The sequence below is a fragment of the Macrotis lagotis genome, chromosome X (assembly GCF_037893015.1).
Source record: "Macrotis lagotis isolate mMagLag1 chromosome X, bilby.v1.9.chrom.fasta, whole genome shotgun sequence".
NCBI classification, from domain to species: Eukaryota; Metazoa; Chordata; class Mammalia; order Peramelemorphia; family Peramelidae; genus Macrotis; species Macrotis lagotis.
The window spans coordinates 144930484-144939579 of NC_133666.1; positions in this window are offsets into that span (position 1 = coordinate 144930484).

Sequence of the window (9096 nt, forward strand, 5' to 3'; positions counted from 1 at the left end):
AATTGTCATATTAGAAAAAAATTGAAAACCATTGGGAGAGATCGTGCTCTCTTAACCCCTCCCCAATTTTCAATGAGTCCTGTATTCAGGTCTCACCCACTGCCCAGTCTCAGACACCCAGGGACCAGGCCCCATACAGGTCCCGGAATCAAGAAACTGTTTCATCCTACCTGCCCTGAGACCTCCACTGCTGTATGGAAGGGGGAGAGCAATAGGCAGCTACCTAGGCCACAGAGATAACAGCTTCCTGAGGTCTTGGGGCTGATAGGTCAAGCCAAGGAATAGAAGCATAGCTGGAGAATCAGGGACAAGTCAGAGAATCCAAAGTCAGAGTAAAAAAAAAGTGACTTAGGAACCAGTTCCAAGATGACAAATCAGGAAAAAAAGTATGGATAATATATTTGGAAGCTGATGTGAACCCAGATATCTGAAGAAGAGCAAGGGCTAGGAGACTGCCTTGGTCTTTTAGCAAACAGGCCTCTAGCTGAGGGGGCTGTATGGGGGGAGTAGTGATGTCAGGGGATTAGCTTAGGCTCATTGAGAGGGCTCAGTGAGGCGTGGGGCTGGCAGGAGGGGGAAGGAGGCAGGAACCCGATCTGGGACCTATTCACAGGTGAAGGGTATACGTGGAGCCAGGAGGGGAGGGGGCAATTTAGGGTGCCTTAGCTGCAGGTTATTCCTTTAGTCATCTGGGGTAGTACTTCTCCCTCACCACCTCAGCAATCCTTTTTTCCATGCCTTAGGTCTTAAGATTCTGCTCTCTTTTCTCTCTGGGTCTTCTGCTATTACTTAGACCTTATTTTCCATCTTCTAAGACCTGTTCTCACTACTCTCTGAGCCTCATCTTTCTTCCCTCTCTCTCTAGTTCTCATTTCTCGCTCCCCTTTTCTAGGTTTCATTATACCTAGGCCTAATCATCCCCTTACCTTGTTTTCTTCCCTTCTTTTTTCCCCCAGTGCTAGAAATTTGTTTTGTGTCCTCTACTCTCTTTCTCAGTAACAGATCCTCCCAAGAAAGCAAAGCATACGGATTTTCGAGTGTCTCCCAACCCTTGGGAAAAAAGAGAGTTCTAAGGAGGCATTCTACATGTTTTTAATGTTCAAGATTCATATGATCATAAGTTTAGTGGCTTTAAGGCAGCTAAGAGATCACTGAGTCCAACCCCTTCATTTTACAGAGAAAGAAACTAAGACTGATCTGTGCCCAGGCCTTCCTGACTCCCAAGAGCAGCACCCTGTCCATACTGCCATACTACTTCTCCCAAGCTGGTGGGAATCCTGATAGTCCTATCCCAGGTTTGCTTCAGATTTAACATCACGATTTCTACTGATTTGTTCAGATTATTAATTGAGAGTCTGACTCTTTTCTCTGTTCCAAAGCTGGATTTGGTTCTACATGCATTAATCACCTCAATTCATCCTTAGATATATAGATGGATGTGAGATCTTGTTAATGTAGTAACCACTTCTAGCATTTCAAATTGATTCTTGCCTTTGTCTTTGTATATAATACCCATAAAACATTCATCCAATGAGTTGGAGATCCTTCTCATATTTTCTTAATATATTAGAGAACTGGGGTAATATTTGTGTTCACCTCTTCACTCTCTACAGGATCTACCCACCTCATTTTGGGGTCAAATTTATTCTTTTTAATATCTTTTATTTTAAAAATAAATGTGGCTGGGGCAACTTGATGCCTCAGTTGGATAGAGCCCTTGAATCAGAAGGGCCTGAATTCAAAACCAGCCTCAGACACTTACTAGCTATGACTCTGAGCAATCCCAATTGCCTCAGAGGAAGAGAGAGAGAGAGAGAGAGAGAGAGAGAGAGAGAGAGAGAGAGAGAGAGAGAAGAAAGTGGCTAGTAGGCTGCCATATGCTTATACTTACCTTACTACTCAAAGTCCACTGTCTTTCAATCATCTTTTCCCAAAACTGAATCAATGATGATGATGATGATGATAAGAATATCCTCTACAAAAATCAATAACTTCAATTCTATTGGTATTCCACACATAATTTTATAGATATATCTAACCTCAATTCTAAAGATATGGGAGCAATGTAATTATTGGAAGGAACACTGAATCTGGAGTCATAAGAGTTGAGGTCAAATCTCCTCTGTGGCGCAGTGAATAGAGCACTGGCCTTGGAGTCAGGAGTACCTGGGTTCAAATCTGACCTCAGACATTTAATAATTACCTAGCTGTGTGGTCTTGGACAAGCCACTTAACCCCACTGCCTTGAAAAAATCTAAAAAAACCCAAAAAACTCCTCTCTTTTATTTAACACTAGCATAACTTAGAACAGATACCTCTTTTTGACTTAGTTTCTTCATATGTAAGATGTTAGGGTTAGATTAGCATGCTTCCATTCTAAATTAAATGAAAACATGTACTTCAACCACAATACTATTGGTATCCTTAATCTAAGTTCAGTTAAGTAGCACTAGTTTCATGAGTGATCCAGGCAGTGAATAGCACAAGCTATATAGAGAAGAGTATTAATGTCACATTTTCATGGCACTGGTCTGACTGGAGCAAAGTAGGAGACAAAGTGGTAGGTGGAGTCAAAATGGAGATATCTTCAAGGGAAGAATTTAGACTAGGTGTAGTGGGCAGTTATGATTCTGACCCTTGATAAAAGAATGACATATATTCTAAGAAGACTAATTAGGCATCTTTACGAGGAGGATTGAATAAAAAAACAAGAGACTATAGATGAAGGGAATATATGGCAACCCTCTTTTCTTGTTCTATCTGGATTAGCTGGAGAGATATGACTAGGGAAGGGAGAGGTGCCATCTTCTTTTTCTTCCCCCAACTCTAGTTAGTGGATATGTGCCTGGTTCGCCTCCTAGGATGGCCATAAGTGAGGAACTTGTCTTAAGATTCATCTTTTTTGTCCCAAATCCATTATTCTCTCCATGAGGCATAGTGGTAGTAGTTATTCCACTTTGAGGAAAGACCAAAAAAGAGAAAGATCATGAAGATACTAACCTCTGAGAAGATATTAGGATATGATGTGTACTATAATTGGAGTCAAGAGACCTGACCTTTAATTACAATACTAATCCTAGAGTTACTCTGAGCAAATCACCTCCCCTCTCTGACCTTCAGTTTCTCCATCAAATCCAGGTCCTCTGTCTCCTAACCCCACCTTCAGTTCATGGAAGTCCCAGCCACATTGAAGGGATTTATTTGAAGGCAGAGTATCAGGAGTTTGATGGGATCTCAGAAGTCATTTAAATCAAACTGTCTCTTAATAGGGATATCCTCTATCTATAGTATCATTGACAATTTTTTTTTTAGGTTTTTGCAAGGCAATGGGATTAAGTGGCTTGCCCAAGGCCACAGGGCTAGGTAATTACTAAGTGTCTGAGACCAGATTTGAACCCAGGTACTCCTGACTCCACTGCGCCACCTAGCCACCCCGTATCATTGACAATTAATCAACCTTTCTGTGAAGACTTCTAGTGAGAAGAAACCTACCACCTCTTAAAGCAGCATATTCCAGTATGGAACAGTTCACATTATTGGAAAGACTTTCCTTTCATCAACCTCAATTCTGTCTTTAGGCATCTTCCACCCATTGTCACTAATTCTGCTCTGAAATACCTTTTCCACTTAACAGATACTTGAATAAATATAGATATCATTCCCTTTTTCCCCACCAAAAGACTTCTCTTTTCTTGTCTAAATAGTCCACTTTCTTCAACCAATCAATGTATATCATATTCTTAGTCCTGTCACCCATTCTGGTAAGATAGATTTTAGCTTATCTAATTAGTTATTCATAATTAATTATATATAATTTATTCATAACATAGTTATTATTTAGCTAATCCCAAAATGTGGTAATGCAAAATTCAACACAATATTTCAGATGATTCATGACCAGCAAAGAGTGGAACCATTGCCTCCTTCTTTCTGGACATTGATTCTATTAATGTAGTTTAGGACATCATTACATAAGGGGTTTTTTTTTTGAAGCAGCTAATTGTGTAGACCTCAGACACTGACTGTTTGTCCCTAGGCAAATCACTTAACCTTAGTCTTGTTTTCTGAAAAAAAGGGAATAATAATAGCCCCTACTTCATAAAGATATGACAATCAAATGAGAAGATATTTATAAAACACAGTAGGTGCTTAATAAATCCTTGCTCCTTTCTCTCTACCCCCACTCCCCTTTTTGCTGCCATGATATAGTACTGATTCATCTATTAAATACCTCAGATCTTTTTATGTTTTTAGGAAAAAAAATATTGAGGCATCTTTTTATATTATCTTCACTTCTCAATATATCTCACTTTTCCTCTCCTAAAAAACCCATTCCTTATCATAAAACAGAAAAAAACCCCAACACTTCAGCAGTACAAGTTAACATAGAAACAAAATCCCAAATTATATGTAGTATTCCATACCCATTGTTTTTCAGCTCTGAAAAGAAGGAAGGGAGGTGCATTCTCACATCTGCTCTTTAAGGTCAAACTTGGTCATTCTACTTTCACAGCATGTTGGTCTTTCCACTTACATAGTTTTAGTTGTAACTTGGCGGGGGGGGGGGGGGGGGGGGGGTCTAATTGCTTCAGGACGACCATGTGTTTGAGTTTAGGCACTTTGGAGATGACAAAACTATCTTCTTATTGGTCACTCAACAGATAGAGCTGATGACTCAGTAGACCTTTAAAAAGTGAATGACTCTTCCCTCTGGCTCGTTCTTCCTTTGATTCTTCAGGTGATATTTGTAACTCTGAGACTTCCCAAGAGGGGCGGGGGATGATAGTTCGCTAATTTTCACATTGCCCAAGCACTTGGGATCTAAATGGGATCTAAAATATATGTCCTGCCTACCAATCCTAAAAAGGAATATAAGAACTTTAGCTGCCTCTTCAATTTTGGGTTTCTTTCCTGAATGTGGATGCTGGAATAGTGACCTTGAGGTAAGTGAGTCCTGGTTTGAAGATGATTTTGTGAGTTTAAAAAGTCTGGAGGGCATTGAGTATCTTGACTAGAACTGACAAGCAGTTGGGGGAGGGGGTTCCCATTGATTACTTCACTTTACATCAATTCATGTTAAGTCTTCCCATGCTCCTCTAAATGCATCTAACATATATTCTCTTACAATGCAGTTAACACTGACTATTCTGGTTCCTACTGTCTGAAGGTCAAGTGTATTATATTTCAGCCTTCCCCACTGTCCTCCAATATCTTTTTTTTTTTTTTTTTTAGGTTTTTGCAAGGCAAATGGGGTTAAGTGGCTTGCCCAAGGCCACACAGCTAGGTAATTATTAAGTGTCTGAGAATGGATTTGAACCCAGGTACTCCTGACTCCAAGGCTGGTGCTTTATCCATTACGCCACCTAGCCATCCCTGTCCTCCAATATCCTTTAGGGGTTTGGGGATGTCTAGACTTTCGGCAAATGACTCCAGCCCCCACCAATGGTTGTCTACAAATTTAGGGGGAGGTTCCTTGTCCCCAGTTACATTTAGCCATTAACAGTTGGACTAATTTTTACAAAGAAATATTTACTTTAAAAGGCATAATAGCAAATATACAAATTTACTCCCCCCCCAAACATGAGAGGCATAATCCCCTTTCCCCCATGCCATCTCAGTCAACTGGAAAAGGGAGATTAGGTTGATAATTCAGCTCAATTTCCATACAACACACAGATTTAGTTCCAAGTCCAAAACCCACTTGGGTTAGAATCCCAAGCACCCTAATTTCTTCAGGTTTCCCCACCAGGCTAGCTAGCTGCAACATCCTGCCTGCCATCTTGGCTCCAAAGTTGCTGTGGCTCAAACCTCTAGAGCTTGATGGAAGAAAAAGTCAGATAATACAAAACAGAGATCCCAGGCCCATTTCTCCAAGCCAGGTAAAAGGGATGGGTAGGGGTAAGGTACCTCAATTCAGTTCATAGCACCAGGGTTCTGGGCAAACTGATATTCATCCTCTAGATTAAGCAGGAAAGAGGACACAAGAAAGAGATTTCATGAAGCCTATATTCTCCATAGTTTTATATATATGAAACACTGAGATAAAAACACTAACAATATAGCTATCCCTCTTGCTTTATGGATTCTGATTATTATATGTTAGCAAACCTGATACTTATGTTTCTAGTCTTGGTTGCTACCCCATGAACTGGAGAATATCTGGTTACCTGAGTCAATGGTTAATTCAAAGTTGATTATCCAAAATGTGATTCCTGCATATATGGCACCAACAAGATTGTCCAGACTATGAAGGAACTAGAGAAACGTGCATGAGTGGCAAGCAGATCTGGATCTTAACCAAGGCTGAGGCAAAAGTGAAATATTTGTCCAGAATACCATAATGATGATAAATTGTTTTATCTTTAAGATATTTGTTAATGTATGCTTATAAGTCTTTTGTGTTTATGGTTTTCTTTGGTGATAGAGGAAATAAATGCAATTTATTGCTATCCATTATGTATATTGAACATTTTTATGACAAAATAAAACTCTTTTATCCCCTTGGGAAAGATGCTAAATATATGCCATATCTAAGTTTTATTTAGAGATTTTCCCTAGAACTCTAGCTGGGGAGCAATGAGTCAGAGAGAAAGAGAAAAATGAAAGAAAAGCCCAAGTCTTCTCTTTAGGGTCAACTTGCTTCCAGGATGAATCCAACCCTTATGTGAGTACAAAGTAGGGACCTTTTTTTCTGGGAGGGCCATAAAAACGCACAAAAACATTAAAAACATACACACAAAAATGCAGATAGGTGACAAGGGAGAGCAATAGAGTGCTGGGCTTGAATCATGGATTTGAATTCCATATCTGACATTTCCTAGCTGGTTGACCCTGGGCAAATCTACTAAGTCGTGTTTGAGTTGGATGGTTTGGTGATTTGGTAGCTGAAGTTCCCACACCGATGAAGCTAGACCATATGTATGTGACACCCAGCAGAACTCTTCCCAGGGTTGCTTTTTTTCTTTTCACAGAGAGTGTTTAATAGTAAAAAGACTGAAATTCAACAACATCTTGTAGGACTATGCTGCGTCGATGCAGTGCATTTTTTAAAAATCCACAAGGCAAAGAAAACAGGGATAAGATGATTTTTTTTTATTCCAAAGCAAAATTGTAATAACATTTTTACATCACTTGACACATCTGGTCCTTGCGGAGTTAGCTGCCTGCCTTTCTCTAAATTCTTGTTCACCTCAAGGAGAAGGTTCCCCCCCCCCAACTTTTCCAATCCACAGTTCAGAGACTGGGAATAAAGACTGCTCCCCATGAGTCCTTCCACGTCCCCATTCCAAGCCCCCCAAAACGAATGTCGTTGAAGTCCTATTGACCTCAAGGTGGCGCCAAAACACCACAAGTGATCGTGGGCAGGGGGTGATGGGGGGGGTGGGGATGGGGTGCGGTATTCCCACTTGCCCCTGCCAGGACCTTCTCCCCGGCCGGGAGGAAAGCTCCTTTGGCTGAAGCCAGCTACCCACACGCCGTCATCACGGGCCTGGCACCCCGGATCCGTCGGATCCGAGGAGGGGCCGTCATCCCCTGGAGCCACAGGTCGCACCGCCGGACCCTCGCTGTGCTGTAACAAAGCGCTTCTGACTCGGACAGAAACACCACCGGCAGATTCTGCCGCTCCCACAGGGGCGCTGGGGGAGGGGGCGGCAAGCAGGGCTGGGGGGACACACACCCCACCACGGGCATCGGGAGGAGAAAGCATCCGGGGGGCTCTGCCCCATCTCCGACAGCAAACGCAGCTTGCAGGGTAGGAGGCTCGCAGCCTGTTTAAGCAGTCACTGTTATCTCGCGCTGTGTCTTTAAGAGGCCCCTTTAAAGAGCGGCCTATTATCCCAAGAACTACAAATCCCAGGGTGCCCTTTGCACACTTGGGATCTTTATCCTCCGCTAAGACGCCAATAGAAACCGACTACATTTCCCAGAGGACCGTGCGAAACCCGACTGACTTCCCTTTTTCCCCTCCGGTGGATTTCTCCACTACGTCATCACCATGACGCAATCTTCCTCCGGCCAATGTCCCTTCTCCCTTAAGCTAGGGAAGCTACTGCGCCTCCCAGCATACACCGCGCAGGTAGAGCCCACTCATGCCACCCACCATCTTCGCCAGAGTACTTTTCGGACTCGTCTGAAATGAGTTGCCGAGGGCTGCAAACTACAATTCCCAAAAAGCCCATAAATGCTCGTTTCATTTTTTTCTTTTTGCCGCCATCTTGCCTACAGTCCCCGCCCCATTCCCTTTCCCATTGTCTCCGCTGAAAAGAGGTGGAGTCTGGAAAACTGCAACTCCCGGCGTTGCTTGCGATGTCGTAGGGGTTTTTGGATGCTGGTGGCGGGGGGGGGGGGGGGGGGGGGGGGGATGTAGCCCAAGCTAAAAAGACAGGCGGCGGGGAGGACGTCAGCCCCGGCCGCCATCTTGATTGTAGTCTTGTCCCTTTTCCGGGTTCGTTGTCCTTAAGTGTTGTTGCAGTCTAGCGGACTACTACTCCTATCGCACCTCGCGCGGCAGGCGAGCCAGTTAGTCCCTGTACCGCCATCTTGCACGTAGTCCTCCTGCGCCTTCACCTTTCCATTGTTCCCGACGGGGCTAAGTGGAGAGGAAAGGAAGTGGACGGGCCGAGGTTCCCGTCCTGTCCCACATGCGGAGAGGGCTGTAAGGGGGAAAGCGCCTGAGATCCCGGAGACGAGGGCGGAGGAAGATGCCATCTTGTTTGTAGTCCCTGTCCTTGTTCCCGATCCGTGTTCCCCAATGAAGCCATCGGGGCCCGGTGGAATACAACTCCCGTCGTCCTTGGTTCGCAGGGAGCTCCGCGGCCGGGCCCGTTGGCCGCCATCTTTGTTGTAGTTTTTGTCCTCTCCGGCGTTCCGTGGTCTTCCACGGCTGCGCCGAGGCTGGAAGACTACAGTATCCGTCGTGCTCTGCGCGCCTAAGTCCAGGAAGGGGGAGGGGGAGGGGGAAAGGGGGAGGGGTTGGCCTGGAAGAAGGAGGGAGGGAGGGAAGGAGGGAGGGAAGGAGGAGGAGAGAAGGAGGGGGGAGGAGAGGAGGAAGGAGGAAGGAGCTGAGGAGGGATGAGAGAGGCGGCTGGGGCCCGG